Raw genomic sequence first — 18,767 nt, 5'->3', positions numbered from 1 at the left:
GGTAAAAGCAAATTTGATTCTCTTTTTCCTGCTTCTTCCCATTTATAATATTTTAGTGACAAAAACACCTTCTTAGAATGGAAACCCCATTTATCAAACAAGACATTGGATCTTGTTCCTTGTTGTGACCTTACTCTAGTACACGAGGTGATAGGCTAAGGAGATGAGGCTGAGCAGATAAGAGTGTGAAAGCCTTTGCTCTCCTCTTTCTGTTTCTCAGTTTTTCAGCTCTTGATTCCTTTTTCTTTAATTCCTTCATTTCATTGAAAAAGCAGGTAACTAAGGATATCTATCTACTCATTTCTCCGACAAATGTGAGTTAGAAATCTGCCATCATGGAGCAGCTGCTGCAGGGAGTCAGGAATGAATAAGGCACAGATTATCTCCTCAGAATGCATTGGCATTTATTAGGTTGGTGCAAAGGTAATTGCAGTTTTGCCCCTACTTTTAATGCAAAAGCTGCGATTACTTATGGACCAACCTATTAGATATGAAGTTGCAGAAGGAGGCAACCAATGCTATATGTCACATAAACAGCAGAGATGACACATGCTTTGAGGCCTTCAGGAGATACTGAGAAAACTTCTGTTAAGGAAATCTTAGAAGAATTCATAGAAAAGGTAACTGTAGAGATGGAGTTTTGAATGAGCAGTGCAGAATTGTGAGAGAAGAGAGGTTCTCAATAGGGAAAATGTGATCAATATGTCCACTGTGCAGAAAAATGGAGGGGAGAAAGACTGACCAAGGTTTGATCTCAAGTGAGTACATTTGAGAGAGTATCTGTGTGTGTGGGTAGGTGGGGGAACCTGGCAAAAAATTAAAATTTAGTAAATCAATTGTTTTATCTAACTAATACCACCTCACATACTTGGTTGACTTTACCATGAAATTAAGCTCATTTATTTATTCATTCAATAGATATTAATGGATTGTCTATTTTTCAGGTACTAGGGATATGATAGTGAACAAAACAGAAAAATTTGCAAGTTCTAAATCCATAGAGCAAGCTAGAAACTCCTGAGCAGGAGCTGATGCTCCATTCCACAGGTAGACTTTCTTCTTTAGAGAAACTGTTCTTAAGGCCTTTCAACTGATTGGATCAGTTCCACTCAGAAAATCCAGGATAGTTTCCTTCACATAAAGTCAACTGAGTGTAGATGACGACAAAATAGCTTTACAGCAACACATCTACCAAATATCTTTATAGCATCACCTCAGTGAGTGTTTGCCTGAGTGGCTGGGTACCACAGTCTGGCCAAGTTGACACCTAAAACTGACTGTCACAGATGACTCACCAATCTTTACCCAGTAACAAACTGACTGGCTTTGTGTAGACTATGACAACTCTTTCCTCTACCTTCTGTTTTTTTAACTGGCTCTTTTGAATTATGCATACAGCTTCAGACTTGGATTTCCTGTCTGGCAGGCTGTAGTCAGGTTCCAAATGACAAAATATTAATTAGGAGGACTGCACACGATCTTGTTTGCCAATTCATTAGCACTGGGAGCTTGGCTTCGGCAGCTGTTTTTCCTGATGCCAACGGGGTAAATTTCAGTCCCTAAATAGCAGCCATCTCGATCTCATGTCCGACTTTGTGGCCATTCTAATCTTCATCCCTTTCACATAAGAAGAGAGGTGCTGCTCGCACCGCTGCCCATAATTCAATATTAAAATGCTCCTTTAAGAACAAAATAGTGCCTGTGTGATTTGGTGTGTGTCATGGGGAAATTCTAGGGAGAAATAACTGCTATCCCGTTCATCCTATTGACCCCAGTGAACGCTGTTCAATAAATATTTGCAGAGTGACTGAATGCCAAAGCATGCCTTGAGTTTATGCAACGTGGTGACATTTCCACCGCTAAAACTGTGCTACTACAAACTTTATCTTGGAGAACTCATGATAGGTGGTGAAGTTGTTCAGAACCTAGGAAGCTGCTATTGGCCAAATTATGTGCTCTTGGAGAGAAACATTTCCTGTGTATTCAAAAAAAGTGGGGGCTCGGCATGACTAATATGGTAAGAATGTTCTCATCTTCTCCAGGAGAAGAATGGAGTCAGGTAGAGCTTTGCAACAATCCGTGGTCACAAACCTCAGTAGACACCCAGGTCATTAACTAACCACATGCATGTGGCACATGGCATGGAACATCCCAGAGCCCTGAAACCACAGGCATCTCTCTGCTGGATTAAAGGAAGTCATTTTACAGGCCCAGACAGAAAAGGGATGTGGTGATTTTTCAAACGATTCTGATTTATAGTCAATAAGGTGCAAGGTTATGGTACACAAAGTAAATGAATCATTTATACTCCTCCTCATCACTCCCTTCCGGAAGCCCTGGCTTCTGCTGGTTTATAGGAAGATACCAAAAGTGTCACCTTTATGAGCACCACGCCTGGGCTTTGTATCTGTCGTCCAGCCTCCCGTCTGTGAAGTGATTCTTCAGAAACTCCTGACTTTGGTGACTAGCCAGTCCAGGGTGTGATATTTTTTCCTGTTTAATTAACAAATAAAAGGCTTGCCCATTTCCTCCTGCCAGCTATCTGAAAGTTCAAAAGGTAAAGAACATTTCCCTCCTCAAATAAGCCATGGAATGTGTTTGGAAATTGAGTTTTCATCAGTAGTTGCTGTTTTGAGCCACTTATTCCACTGCTGAGGAAGGTGAACTGGAAGTTCTTTCCTGAAAGAGGGGAAAGGAACTCAGAAACTTGGTATTTAGAATCTCACATCTATGGGAGAGGTCTAGGAATTCAGGGTCATCTTCCTGACATTGATTTAGACTAGTACGCCCTCAGATGGGAGGTACGTATCATAACCCTTGGTACAATGAAAGCTCAAATTTCTACTGAAAGAAAATAAGATGAAGGCATGGTCATTCTAATACCTTCTGATGGTAACCATGATGGTACTTCAGAAACAAACCTATCCTGAGCAAAAGACTCTTTTCATAAATTGCATTTTAAATTTATAATGATGCAAAGCTGAATGCTGAATGTATTTGCTATGCAGGGCTGCCCATTAGGGACCAGGCATACTATTCATAGAACTGGGTAGAAAACCCCCAAAGTATCCCTTTTCATGCTGATCCAAGAGTGCCGATGCCACATTTTGTGCCACTTTGTTAAGGCAGTGACATGTGAATTGAACCCTGAAATGCAAGGAGGATTTAAACAACAGAGAAGGACGTAACTTAAGTGTCTATCATCTGTCTGATCTCATCTCCCAACATTCTGAGGGTATTTTTCAATTATTTAAGAAAATTCGCTGAATCCCCATCTGGCATATAGTACAAGGTCAAATGCCCTTCCTCAGCATACCTCAGAGGTATTTTTTTTTTAATTGTACTTTAGGTTCTGGGGTACATTTGCAGATCATGCAGGATTGTTGCATAGGTATATACATGGTTTGCTGCCTCTATCTCCCCGTCATCTATATCTGGCATTTCTCCCCATATTATCTCTCCCCAACCTCCCCACCCCCACTGTCCCTCCCCTAGCACCCCCAACAGACCCCAGTGTGCGATGCTTCCCTCCCTGTGTCCTTGTGTTCTCATTGTTCAACACCCGCTGTGAGTGAGAACATGTGGTGTTTGATTTTCTGTTCTTGTGTAAGTTTGCTGAGAATGAGGGTTTCCAGATTCATCCAGGTCCCTACAAAGGACATGAACTCCTCAGAGGTCTTCAAGGGTCTATGTGTCCTTTGATCACCATTTCCTATACTGTCTTACTTCCACTGACTTCTCAGTCTCTTCTGTGTCTCATCTTCTTAAGCCATTTTTTCCCAGCCCTACATCAGTGTGATCCTCAGTTTCTCAAGATACCACTGACATAAAGCTGTTCAATATTCAGATTTTAAGATCACCAAGAAGAGTTGCAACATGGCACAGAAGTGGCAGATTCTTAGATTTTATACCATACATTTATATGGTTCAGCTCTGTGTCCCCGCCCAAATCACAGGTCAAATTTTACTTCCCAGTGTTGAAGGAGGGGCCCGGTGGGAAATGACTGAATTATGGGGGTGGACTTCCTCCTTGCTGTTCCTGTGATATAATTCTCCCAAGATCTGCTTCTTTAAAGGTGTGTGGCACCTCCTCCTTGTCCCCCTCTCCTGCTGGCCATGCAAAGATCTGCTTACTTCCCCTTAGCCTTCTGCTGTGATTATAAGTTTCCTGAGGCCTCCCAGAAGCAGAAGCCTGAACAACCAGCAGAGCCATGAGCCAATTAAACATCTTTTCTTTATAAATTGCCCAGTTTGGGGGTATTTCTTTATAGCAGTACTATAAAGAATTTCCTTGGTTCTTTCAGCCACAGAAGATATCTTACTAACCTTTCTATTTAAGGTGCCACTTGCCATTAATCTGAGGCCACAGCTAAAGTAAGAAAAGTCTGATGTAATAAACAATAAAACATCTCCTGATGTTATGACAAAAAGAACTAAAAAACTTTCTCTCTCACAAATAAAATGATGATATGAAGTAACCCAAAGACTATCCTGGAAACCTTTTCAGACTGCTGAATAAAAACCTTAATTCAGCAGTCTGAATTAAGGTTTCTAGGATAGCCTTTGGGTTTGCTTCATATCATCATTCAGGGACCTGGTTGTTAGTGAGTTGTTGCTTTGCTGATCTCTGGGCCTTATATTGTTCACATGGCCAAGGCTGGCAATCCCTCGTGGTTACAGCCAGCATGAAAGGGGAAGAGAATACCTACTGTCTCTGGCTCTGGCTCAGGACTGGGACACCCTACTTTTGCCACCATTTCCTGAGTGAGAATTTAGTCAAAAGACCAAACTAACCTTAAGGTGGCTTGTTTATCCCAATTTCTTTACTACAAAGGAAGGTGAGAATAAATGGTGATGAATAGGAGTTCCTGCTCTATCTTTCCCTTGTCTTCCAGAAACTTCTTCCTTTTGACTCAACATTTTTCTCCACTTCTCAGCCCCTAACTTCTCAATTTCTATCCCATTTTAAGTTTCTCATGTTTGAATACTCTCCTCCCAAACCAGACTCAGTGGCCTCAACTTTTTTTTTTTTTTTTTTTTTTTGAGATGAATTCTCACTCTGTCACCTGGGCTGGAGTGCAGTGGTGCAATTTCAGCTCACTGCAACCTCCGCCTGCCAAGTTTAAGCGATTCTCCTGCCTCAGCCTCTCAAGTAGCTGACATTACAGGCACACGCCACCACACTCAGCTAATTTTGCGTTTCTAGTAGAGAAGGGGTTTCATCATGTTGTGCAGGATGGTCTCAAACTCCTGACCTCAGGTGATCCGCCTACCTCAGCTCCCAAAGTGCTGGGATTAAAGGCATGAGCCATCACACCCAGCTAGTGTCCTCAACTTTTAACAGAACAGCCTGGTAAGCTCTTTTGCTATTCAAAGAATCAGCTACCACTGAGATTCCCTATTGGCATTCCCTATATCCTATAAGGCAGTCATCAACCCATTATTTTGCTTGGTGTGTGTGTGTGAGTTCCCACTCAGGTACAAACATGAAAGTAGTTATTTTTTTCCCCTCTCTGCTGCATAAGGGACTGCATGCAGTGGGGTGAAGGGATTGAGTATTCCCTGAAAAGGAAACATTGAGACACAAGAGTGGAGAGAGGAAAGCATGGGGTAAATTCAGAAGTCAGAGATAGGTCTGGCCTACCTGGCTCGTAGGCTATGTGAAAAGGAATGGGGGCATTAAGGACTCCTTCCAGTAAGAGTAATAGAAAACTAATGCAAATCGACAGAGGCTGAAGAAGGTGGTCATATGAGAGGACATAGAGGCATTCCAGTTTCAAGTTTGGCTAGATGTAGGGCCCCAGGAGGTGCCAGATAGAGGGCAAATCTTTGTTTCTGTCTCTGAACTGTTAGGCCTCTGTCTTTTCAAATAGTATCTCTCCATAGGAGCCTTGACATCTCTAGGCCAAATTATCTGCAACATTTTCAAGCTGTTTCCAGTGAGCCACCAAGGTAAAATAAAGGTGAATTCCAGTGCCAGATTATGCCATGCAGAATTTACAAAGTAAAGGACAGAGAGCCAGTGTTAATCATTCTTGGATTCTCCTGACAGATGAAGGTTTTAAAAAGGGATGGGGTGTATAGAAGTTGCAATTGTGAAGAGGGGAAGGATTTTTTTAAGAGATTGTGTGTGTGTGTGTGTGTGTGTGTGTGTGCAACTCTTCTTCCTGTTGTGAACTCTTTATGTGAGCTACCTCTTTCATTTCAAGCCCAGTGAGGATTCATCTTTGAGAACTCTCTAAATTGAAATAGAGACAACTGATGTCTAAGTCACAGACGAGCAAGCTACAGACACCATGACAGCAGGGAAGCAGGGTAGAGGAGCTTCACTAAGATTGACTGATGCTTGCAGAGTTTGCTGACACAAGAGATGTGTCAGTGTTTCTGATGGACTAGAGGAAGGCCAGGTAAGAGAAGAGCCAGTGTGGACTCAACCTGGGTCTGGCCCAAGAAGGTCACAAAGCGGGGTGGGGGTAACCCCAACAGCAAGGAACTGGAGGTGAATGGTGTGTTCTTAGGTTCTGCAGAAGGACTCACAAGAAATTCATCAAGATGGATAAGAAGAACAACAAAAAATAGCTTTCCAATATTAGCAATATTCAAAGGTAACTTGACAGTGCCTGCAAGAGGTAGAGATGGTTGTAAGTATCTGCTACTCGGATAGCATGAAGCCAGCTTAGTTGAGAATCATTTTAAGTAGGGATCTTCCTCACTTGCTAGCATTCCTTCTTCTTCACACATAACTCTGATCCCAAAGGGATCAGAAACTACTTAACAAGCTTGGGAGTTGAGCCGTTAGGAAAAGTAGAGAAATGTAAAAAAAGTCAGCCATGTCACTCCTCCCCACCCCTATACCCTGCTGCCTCCCAGTCTGAACCAGGCCTAAGTTGGGTAATAGGAAAGTATTTTACTTTAAATCAAGTTTAAAGTTGTCATTAACATTTTGGATTCAGCATTGTAATTTCTGAATTGAGACTGTATTGGTGACTTCAAGTAACTCTAGGACCTACATATCATCAGAAAATTGGCCAACAAAAAATTTTATCTAAGTCTGATGAAATTTTGAAGGGATAATGGAAAATAAAAATAATTTTATTTGATTACGTTATAAGTACTGTTTATATCTCCCTAGATATCATGGCTTCAGAGGAAAAAGCACAGTCACTCTTCCAGAATCCATAACAGTTCCTGAAAAAGACTTCTTAAGTCAGTGTCCCCTCCACACCTACCAAATCTGTGACAAGGAAGCCATATGGTTATTAACAGCCCCATCTGGGTCACTTGGAGAAAGCAAGAGGCAGATTTCAAAAGAAGATGCTGGCAGCATGTAGATGTCCACTATGACAAGAAGTCATGGCACATGGATTCTGAAGGATTGTAAGATGAATCACTCCTAATGAAAGGGCTCAATTAATGCAGAGCCTCAAGTTCTGTTGGGTGGGCTGGCATCCAGAATATGGGAACATTCTGTTGGCACTCGGATCTTGAATGTTAGAAACCCAGCAAGGCACAAGAGTGACAGTAGGGGCTTCTCTGTGGGCTTTGTCATTCCCTTGCCATTCATGGTGACACTCATATGCCACTTGCTCCAGCCTGGACACAGGGGCATACAACCCTCTCAGATATGCCTACTGGGCAGGGTGACAGGCTGGCGCCACAGCCATCCCTGTGGGTTGTCCTAAACTTTGTGACGTTTCTATCAACCAGTTTAGTGGGTCCTCCAGTAGCCTGCAGACAGGTGTGAAGAAGCTAATATTTCCATACAGTGTTGCAGAGAAAATTGGAAGTACTTAGTCCATGCTTAAAAGGTACCTTGTAAATATCTTGTGTTATAGGTTCATTCACTTATTTAAAAAATTAATACATATATATATATATTCATACTCTGACTATACAATCTGCATTGTGTTAGAATCTGGGAATATAAAAGTGTTTAGAAAAAATGCCTACATATTTGTCTCCCTCACCAGAATTGAGTTCTTCTAGAGTGGACACCCTGCCTACCTCATTCGCAACTGTGTCTTCAATACCTAGAACAATTTCTGGTATACAGTAGGCACTCAGTAAATGTTACTTGATTAGATACATCAGGGCAATTGCTGTCTTCAAGAAGATTAAAGTCCAGTGGAGGAGAAAGATGTGTAAGCACAATGCAGTGTAGTAAGTTCTGTGACACAGGAAATCATAAAACTATATGTCAACAAACAGAGGGTGGGGGTGAGGGAGGAGTGAATACGGCTTCCAAAAGATGACACAATGTGGGACATTAATGGATGAGCGGAGCATTGCCCATTTGTGCTATGGTTCTCCTCCCCTATTCTTCTCTTTGAGGATTCTAGATTTCATGTGTTCTCTTTTGATGGCTTGGGACAATGGGCAGAGAGTGAGCATTCTGGGCCTGCTGTGTCCTGGGTGTGGCTCTTTCTGTAGCTGTGCCAATGGAATGACTTTACAGGATCTCAGCAACAAGCCCAGGGGACTGCAGCTTGTGGGATCTTGGCAGAACTGTCTCAGTGCTGAGGTCAGAACTGGGGAAAGATGTTGTAATTGCCTTAAAGGCATGTGGACTCAAAGGCAATGCGGACATTGAGCACAGCTCCTTTTGCAGACTGCGCTTGCAGGAAAGTGAATGGGAGCTTTTCCCATGTGTGGCCAAATTGATGGGGTTAAATAGGATTACGCCTAAACATGTAAACATGAAATTCCCAAGTTAATGGTGATGTAATATTCTGTTAGGGTTAGGCCAGATTATAGCTGATTGTGTTGCTTCATCTTGAAACCTGGTCCAAAATGTTGACTTCTCTTATAAATCCCATAGTCATCCCCAAGAATAGCATGATCCACCAAAAAGAAACCTTTCTAAAGTTTCTAGAGAATTTCTGTGAGAAACTGAACTTAGCAACACCTGGAAAAACCACAAACAACACCGACTGGCCCTTGTGGAGCCCCAGGAAAATGCCACACATTGAGAGTAGGGAGCCTACTGTGCCCTTCTTAGGCATCCCAAGAGCACAGGCTTGGGTTGAACGTGCTCTACCCCACATCCTAACAGGGAAGAAAAGCACAAGGCCATTAAAGAAAAAGGAAAAATAATACCACACTTGGTTGAAATCACATCCAACTGGGGCCAGGGCTCGATCTGCAATTCTTCATCCTTTCTGGTCTTCATTCAGCTGCCACTGACATCCCGCCATTGACATCCCCACAGGATGGATTCTTTTTCCAGGGCAACAAATGCTCAATTCATCAGGGAACCGAAGCGCAGCTCCTGTGCTGTTTCTCCAGGATCCTTACAAACATTGAATGTAAATGCAAACCAGAGAGATATTATCTTCAGAAGTGAACGTATTTTCACCCTTGTATAGGATGTTGATCCTTATCACTCCCTTCCACATACAGAGTGTCCCTTCTTTGCACCTTGTTCCTAGTGACTTCAAAGGAAGCCTGGAAAAAGCCCCGTCACATGGGTTACCCTGCTCTGTTCCGATCACGGAGTTTCTGACACCATTGAAGTGCAAAAGCAAATGTTTCATCTAGGTAAGGACCTAAAATAATGAGGTTTAGCTTTTCAAAAGATCAGCTACAAGAAAGAAAAATGCTGCAGGAAGACATAAGAGTAACAGTTATGATGGTGTGTACATGCAACATCTGGATTCTAGAGATTATGCCAATAAGCACAGCAGTGTTGTTAAGGCCCTGCGCACAATTAAATCTCAACTCTGAGTTAATTAGAAAAAAAGAAAAACTGAACATAGTTCTTTAAATTTGAATCTGAGTCTGTTTTGTAAAGCTGTTAGAATTTAACGAAAGCTGGCTAATGATTCTATGCTAAAAGATGAGATGTTTTCTTGTTTGATAAAAATATACAGTAGACTATATACACTCGATTTAAATAGAGCAGAGAGTTAAAAATGAAAATGCTTGTTATTGCTTGCATTATTCCCAGACTCATCTTGGAAATTCCCGTCCATGTCATTTCTCTTGTAGCCCTGTTCTTGTGGCTAATGTGTCTCCCAGATTCTTCAGTGCGGTCACTTGCCTGGCCTGCTGTTGATGATGTAATGGGAAAAAGCAGGAGTCTGCAAAATGAGCCTCTAGTCACCTTCTCGAGTGTGGTGATGGCTTGGTGACAGGTTAGTTGGCCTTCTTAACCTAATTTACTTCATGTGAATAATAATATTTTGCCTGTCTAAAAGCAGGAGGCTAGACAAGATAAAAGATGTATCTCAATTTGATATATAGTTTACTATTTATCTTAAAATAGTGCTGTGGATCAACCAAATCACTATGCTATGATCATAGAACTTATATACAACAAAAAAAGAATTAAGCAAAAATATGGCTTGGCCAGGTGTGGTGGCTCATGCCTATAATCCCAGCACTTTGGGAGGCCAAGGCGGGCAGATCACTTGAGCTCAGGAGTTCGAGACCAGCCTGGCCAGCCAACATGGCAAAACCTTGTTTCTACTAAAAATACAAAGAAATTAGCCAGATGTAGTGGTGCACACTTGTAGTCCCAGCTACTTGGGAGGCTGAGGCGGGAGAATTGCTTGAACCCAGGTGGCAGAGGTTGCTGTAAGCCAAGATTGTACCACCTCACTCCAGCCTGCACAATAGAGCAAGACTTTGTCTCAAAAAAAAAAAAAAAAATATATATATATATATAATTATGTATATTTTGCTTATGCCTCCTTATGTACTTTTGCTTATACCTACTTATTTTCACTTGAGCAACTTGATGTTTTCTTAGCTTATGATGAATTATTTATATTTGAAATATACCAGCAGATGATTTTTTGAGGTTTTGTTACCAGCCAGAAGATCCACAGCTCTACTGTTTTTCAGAGAAATTTAAAATAATGTTGAGAACTAACAGCGTGGTCACTAAGATGTCCCTCGAAGCCCCGTTTCTTTCGCATTTTTATGGCTCAGCCTGACCTTAAGCCTTCAGCACTTCTTCCCTTGACTATGACCACAGCTTTCTTATGGGTCTCCCTGTATTCCACACGCTCTTCCTCCAATTCAATTACTTTTCTACCACTTATTTTTCTAAATGTAGGTCTAATTATTGTACTCCGTGCTTAAAATCTGGTCATGCTTCTTCTTAAAAGGTCTTTCACAAAGTAGCTCTAACTTGACTTTTCACCTCATGTCCTGTCACTCCTCAACATGAGATGTCTGGCCGCCAAGGACACTGGCCATCTACCACATTCCTTGTGTACCTTCGCACCTACAAGGTAGCCCATGCTACTACTTCTCTGTCGGATTCTCTTCTGTTTTAGTTTTTTATTGCTATAGAGTCTTTAAAAACCCACTCAATAGCTAGGTGGCTAAAACAGCATCCATTTATTATCATATGTAGGTTAGAGGTTGAGGCCAGGCAGAGCTGGGTTCCCTGATTGGTATTCCAGAAGGCTGAAGTCAAGATGTCAGTCAGTTGGAGACTTGACTAGGGAAAGATCTGCTTCCAAGTAGTTTCAGATGCTCAGCAGAATTAATGTCCTTGTTGTAGCTATAGAACACAGGTTCCCATGATATTGCTAGATGTTGTCTGGGGTCTGCACTCAGCTCTCAGAGGCTACTTTCAGGTCCTTGTCACAGGGTCCCCACCATAGACCATCTCACACTTTCAATTTCTGTGACTTCAGGAAGGACTCAGACCTTTTAAGTGTTCAACTGATTAGATAAGGCCCACCCAAATAGTCACCTTTTCATTAACTCAACTGATTAGAGACCTTAATTACATCTGCAAAATTTCTTTTGCCATAGATACAATGCAGTTACGGGAGTAATATCTCATTATATCCACAGATGTCATGCACTCTCAATGGAAGGGAATTATACAAAGGCAAGGTCATTGGGGTCGTCAATCTGTCCACCACACTCTCCTTTCCTTCTCTGCTGGAAAAACTGCTATTCATCTTGTAAGAGCTAGCTTATATGAGTCTTCTATGTTAAGTAGTCTCAACATCCTCGGGCTGGGTTGCTGACCCTGCACTCACCATCGATCCCCATTCATCCTAATAGCGTTATACTTACCATCTCATATTATACCTGAATATATGTAGTTGGTTGATTAAACTGTAAGAAAGGAATATTGATGAATTCTCAGTTTTGTTTTACATAATCCAGATCCCATGTTTGTTCATACTGTATTCTCTGCAATAAATCCCCTTTCTAAATATTGTTTGTATTACTTGAAAAGGTGGTATGCCATGCTATCAGGTAAGGAATATTTCCCCAAATAAGGTTGGAGGCTTAATGTCAAGTGAAGCATGGGTCTCCCTGACCTTGCATATTAACACTGCACATTCAATAGCTCAGGCTTTTCATGGCCAGTGGCATTGATATAAGGAATCCAATGTAAGATTAGAACTGCTATTCACCTTCATTATGCATTAACATTTGTTCATAAAGGAGGAGATCACACAAGACTATATCCTCAGCAAATTGGTTAGACAAATGCCAAAGAACAGGTGTAATGTTCTAAAATTTCAGTTTTTGTTTTTTTTTTGAGATGGAGTCTCACTCTTGTTGCCTGGGCTGGAATGCAATGGCACAATCTTGGCTCACCACAACCTCTGCCTCCTGGGTTCAAGCAATTCTCCTGTCTCATCCTCCCAAGTAGTTGGGATTACAGGCATGCACCACCATGCCTGGCTACTTTTTTTTTTTTTTTTGTATTGTTAATAGAGATGGGTTTTCACCATGTTAGTTGGGTAGCTATCGAACTCCTGACCTTGTGATCCGCCTGCCTTAGCCTCTCAAAGTGCTGGGATTACAGGCATGGTGATGCCTGGCCTAAAATTTCAGTTTTAACAATTACTTTGCATCTTTATCCAAATGAATAAAGCTGGTGGTGGCCTTAAATGGAAGAATGGCCTAGATATAAATTTTTCCCCTGTGGAACTTTCTTTCATAAAAGCAACAGAAGGACTTCACCTTTAGTGTGCTTGATTTTTCCTCCTGAGAATCATTCAGGTCTCATGCAGCTTTCCCAGGACTAGTGAATCTAGCTTTTTGTATTATCCTGTCCAGGTGCACACATGTGAGGTGAAAGTCATGTGAGATTATTGGATGGTACATAGACACTAATGTAAATTCAAGATTGGGAAGAAACAATTTTTTTGCCTACTTATCAATGAAAAATATATCCTGCTTTGTCCATTTTCTGGAAAGAAAACTGGAATTTGAGTAATTTTATACTATAGCTGAATTTCAGGATTCCTCATTTTAAAAAGAATGAGCATGGGAAATTATCCAGAACCACAGCTCTTTCCTGTGACACTGAAAAAAAAAAAAAAAACAGCTGGAACTTCCCTCTCTGTATTCTTTCATGCGGGACAGCACCATTCAGCAACTATTATGAGTTCAGAACTTCCCAGATAACCACCAGATGAAAGAAAAGAAAAATGACTCCTACCTTTTAACACGTTTGCAGAGATTTGGGTTATAAACTCTGTGCCCATGGAATGCTGGAAACGGGTACCGGTTAGGATAATATTTAACAAAGCATTTTGAACTGGCACCAACCTTCCATTAATGGAATTAAAAAAGATCTGCCAGTGTTCTGGGGAAGATGATTCCCACAGTTCCCCTCCAAAATGTTTTCAAATGTGCAGGGGAAAAAAGGGATGAATCAAGAATGCCTCACAAATTTTCTAAGCTGAGATGAATTATGTTAGCTTCTCTTCTCCCACAATGTATATGGATACTGCTGTTGCCCTAATCAGCAGAGATGGTTTAAAAATTGATCTGAAAAATTAGCACTTGACCCTGTGACTCTGCTTTTTGTCGACACTTTCGATCACATCTGGTCTTTAACTGTAAAATTGTTGGTCTATTCCGGAGCCCATTGCTCTGACAGCTGAATGCATTTTGCACGCAGAATAACTCCTCTCCCAGAGATTTAGGAAACCAGGAAAACACGGCTTTCATTGCTAGATCACTTAACCACAAAAAGAATTCTAATAAGTTTCCACAAAAAGGCCTTTGATTTAAATTTGAACTGTTTCAGCCTCAGTTACACAAAAAAGGAAGGCATTATATCCTCTGGCAAAAACAAAACAACAACAACAAATATATATATATGTAGTAGGGGTTAAAATGAAGTACAACTGTCGTGAAAATAATTTAAAAACAATTGTATAAGTTATATTATTTAACTTGGCAGCATCATACTGACCTTCTAGTCCAGAATGACTTGGTATTTATAAAAAAATATACATTCATTAATTCTGCAAGGGTTTACTGAACATCTGCAATGTGTCAAACCCATTTCTAAAAATATGTGATATAAATTACCTCCCTATGATAATAAAGAAGTAATTTTGATCACTAGAGAATCAACCTTTTGATTTTAAACTATTATTTTATAACGTAAGCCACATACTAAATGGCCCTCTCTTCAAAATGTTACATTTATTATACATCTACTGGGCTACCCCATTTAAACCACCTATTGGGTCACATGAACTAAGATGCCATTTCATAACTGATACTCAGAGGGTTTAAGCCATATGCCCAAGGTCATTGGCTTGTTGAATAGATGAATCAGCAAAGATTCTACATCTGACTGCATAGTGTATGCTTATATCACCCCATTATGTTAACTTCTTAAGGATGTTGATTCTTTGAATAAGGCAGAAGCTTCAGTAGTTTTCACAGGCTTTCAAAGAGACAGACCTCATGGCAACACAAAATAATCCAGTATATTTAGGTCATCCGAAAAAAAGTTACCTTGCAAAGATTTTAAGACTTTCTATAACTTAGGTTATGGGTTTTATATAAATTCCTTGTGATGGCATCTACCTTTATCCTGTGACTCCATCTGTGTCTCCAGCTTTCTAAGAAGTTCCTGTCCTTCGTCTTCCTGGGCTCTGTGCACTCTGGCCACATCATGTGACTCATCATCCCCACATACCCTGAGTTTTACCTGATTCCATGACTCTTCCCAGAGATCTTTTCAGCCACTCTTTGACTCCGGTAGTTGGAATTGCAGGCTCTTTTCAATTTGCTCCCATCACCTTCTGTGTGTATCTGTATTATTGTATAGATGATATTATTTAAATTAGAGATTCATATTAGATTATGAATTCACTATATCTTATGTTTGTGATCCTATTGTCTGGTATAGTGTTAGCATGTGACTTAATACATGATCATTAAATGAGTGGAATGTAATTTCTCTGTATAACATTCTCTATATTACAAGAGAATGTAATGAAAAATTAGAATGTTAGATGACTTCTTACTGTAGTTGAATATTTTCAAAGCAAGACTTACAGTGATTTTCTCAACATCTCTTGTAGTCACACATGGAATTGACCAGTCATATATCCCTAAATACATGAAAGCAGAAGAGCATGCACATTTACACCACCCTCTCCACCACATATGCATATTCCAGAGAAAAAGAACAAACACACAGTACATTCATTCATTCATTCAACTAAAATTTGCGACTTAATTTCTAAGGCATTTCAATCACAAATAAAAGGATTCCTTTTCCTTGAACAAAGACTTGATACTCTCAATTCTCATGATTACAATTAGCAGCTCTGATCTCTGATATTTCCAAGATATTCTTATTTAAGTATTATCGAGACTTCCCATTTTTGCCAAGATGTCAAAATAACATAGACTCTTTTCTTCCTCTCCCAAATTCAACTCTGAATCTGCCACACGTGTAAGAAGGGAGTGAGACTGACCAATCTGAGAAAATAATGCTGCAACTTTGAGAAACCCCTGGAAAGAAAAGATGAATGAAATCTGATGTAGCCGGGAGCAGCAGTTCAGAGAAGATGAGGGCTGTGCAGGATAGGGATTGCGTTGGGGAAAAGCCTTTCTATCTGCTCTTCTCTCACCACAACATTGCCCTGGCTGGACTGCTGCTCATTTCAACATTTCTGCGAAGAAAAAATTGAGCAGCTTCTTACCACATCTGCTAGGTTGAAAGGTGGCATTCCAGTGCATCTAGAGGTGCCCAAGTGGGAAGCAAAGAACTGCAAATGAGTTAGAAGTTTTCTTCCTTCCTCTCCCCTTGTTGTATGAACTCAGTTATTACAACTGAGGAAGACAACTCTGAGATAAGAGCAGGCTAAGGATGATGGCAGAGGAAGTTTTACTGAGGGGCAGGATTAACTGGTTGGGAGTGTGGTAAATGGGCCTAGATTAAATACCAATATTCTCCATTCTAAGGCATATATATCTTTTTTTTTTTTTTGAGACAGAGTCTCATTCTGTTGCCCAGGCTGGAGTCCAATGGCATGATCTCGGCTCACTGCAACCTCTGCTTCCCAGATTCAACCGATTCTCCTGTCTCGGCCTCCAGAGTAGCTGGAATTACAGGTCCCTGCCACCACGCCCTGCTAATTTTTTTATTTTTAGTAGAGGTAGGTTTTCTCCATGTTAGATAGGCTAGTCTCGAATTCCTGACCTTAAGTAATCCACCCACCTCTGCCTCTCAATGTTTTGGGATTACAAGGGTGAGCCACCATGCCCAGCCAAGCCACTGCAGGGATGTCAAAAGTGAAGACCTGGAATTTAGCTTTTCTCATTGTATACCCCATTAACTGATGTAACAATGCCTCCGGAGAAATATGAGGTTACAACGAATAGCAAGAAATTGTCTAAGTTACCTGCTATAAAAGGAAGATAATACTTTGAACAATCTATACTAGAGGAACAGAATAATAGCATTAGACAGAAAACCAATTGAAACCAAACATAGTAAATATTTTCAAAGAGATATGAAAACACATAGCAATTTGAAATAAAGGCAAAAAGTTTTTTTTTTAAAGAACTATTTGAAAATCCTGAATGAGAAAAAACACAATTGAAATAAAGTGCTTCATAGCTAAATTAAATAGCAAATTAGAGATGTGGCTTAAGAAACAAATGCATTTTAGATAGTAGGTGGAGAAATTTATCCATCATATACTGGGAAGAGGTATGGATTGGCAAAGTATAAAAGAAAATTCAAGAGCTATGAAGAGTCAAAATGAGTTATTATCATCTATATAACAGTCCAAAAAAAGGGAAAACTAACAGAAAAAAGAAATATTCTAAGAAGTTCTCAGAATAAAAGATTTAAGATTGAAAAGAGGGCAAAAGAAGGTGGATAAGGTAAAGCCAATAATTACCTAACAAAACTTAACACCACTAAATACAAAATTTTGAAAATTTTAGCTTTCTGAATAAATGTGAGATCACAAAGGACTAAGATCATATTAACATCAAACTTCTCTTATTGATGTATAGATTTTTCTTATAACACTTGACATATTAAAATAATAAATTATATTTCAAATTATTTAAGAAAAAGAATTCTAAAATTATAATGATATACATAGCTAATTAATGTTTAATACAGGCATGAAATAAAGAGCTACTCAAACATCTATAAATTCCAGAGTTTACTACAGAAAGATTCTCTTTGAAAATATTATTTAAAAAGTAATCTGACAAAAAGGGAAATAAATCTAGAATGATAAGAGAAAAAGCACAAAATATGAGTAAAATTAGTAAAATTTAATCCTGGCTACAATAATTTGAAGCGAAAATGCTAGGTGAAGGGAATTGAGGGAATGTGATATATTATGCTAAGGTAGTTGTCTTCTTTAGGGGAAAGACAAAAATATTTATAAGATTAAGAAATGGGCCGGGCACGGTGGCTCAAGCCTGTAATCCCAGCACTTTGAGAGGCCGAGGCGGGTGGATCACGAGGTCAAGTGATCGAGACCATCCTGGTCAACATGGTGAAACCTGTCTCTACTAAAAATACAAAAAATTAGCTGGGCATGGTGGTGCGTGCCTGTAATCCCAGCTACTCAGGAGGCTGAGGCAGGAGAATTGCCTGAACCCAGGAGGCGGAGGTTGTGGTGAGCCGAGATCGTGCCATTGCACTCCAGCCTGGGTCACAAGAGCGAAACTCTGTCTCCAAAAAAAAAAAAATGATTAAGAAATGAGGAAATAAAATAATCATAAGTAAGAATGTTACTATATTTGTAGTAACCATAAGAAGAATGAAACTAGGTTTAATAAAATATTCACACCAGGTAAAGAAATTTGGTGTTTCCAATGGAAGACAGGAAAGAAGAAAACATAATATAAAATGTGTGGTGAAGAAAAAATACCAAATAAGAATGCAGAAATAATGCTGTCTATTTTAATATATGTAAGCCAATGAAAATAACTAATCCAAAGCCAAATTATAGTACCTTGTGATTAAAATAGAATATTGGATTACAGTATTTTGATTACAAAACATGCGCTTAAAACAAAAAGGTATGAAAAGACCAGAAATAAAGAAACGAGAAACTCTAGGCAAAAATGAATCCAAAAAAAGCCAGATAATTTTAATATCAGAAAAAAATAGAGTTTAACTTGAAAAAATAACAAAGGACAAGTATGAACTGTATACGCCGATAAAGTCAAAATAAGGGATCATAATGATCAGAACCAAATGTGTAGCCCACAATGTAGCATATATATATATATATATATATATATATATATAAAGTAGCAACTGGTAGAATTATAGTGAGAAGTAGATAATTTAATGATTTCCTTTGGAGATTTAAATATAACCACCTTGTAATTAAATGATTAGTAAATGAGTAAAGATTTAGAAAATTTGAATGGTATCATTAATAAGCTCATTAAGAGAGACAGATAAAAAAATTACACATAACGAATGACAAATATTTTTTTAAATGTAAACACCAACAAAATAGCCATGTACTAATCACAAATGAAACCAACAA

General features: G+C 39.6%; 1 long non-coding RNA gene across 9 annotated transcripts in view; it reads right to left on the bottom strand.

The window, feature by feature from the left end:
• The window catches only part of LOC103789190 (uncharacterized), a 542,478-nt gene that overhangs the window by 36,885 nt on the left and 486,826 nt on the right, over positions 1-18,767 (bottom strand). For all 9 annotated transcript variants that reach the window (XR_013529722.1, XR_013529724.1, XR_013529725.1 and 6 more), the window contains 2 exons: positions 14,936-15,039; positions 9,097-9,289 (listed from right to left, as the gene is read on the bottom strand). This is a non-coding gene — a long non-coding RNA (uncharacterized LOC103789190). The remainder of the gene's footprint in view (positions 1-9,096; positions 9,290-14,935; positions 15,040-18,767) is intronic.

The sequence above is a fragment of the Callithrix jacchus genome, chromosome 19 (assembly GCF_049354715.1).
Source record: "Callithrix jacchus isolate 240 chromosome 19, calJac240_pri, whole genome shotgun sequence".
NCBI classification, from domain to species: Eukaryota; Metazoa; Chordata; class Mammalia; order Primates; family Cebidae; genus Callithrix; species Callithrix jacchus.
This window is presented reverse-complemented; position numbering and strand designations above follow the sequence as displayed.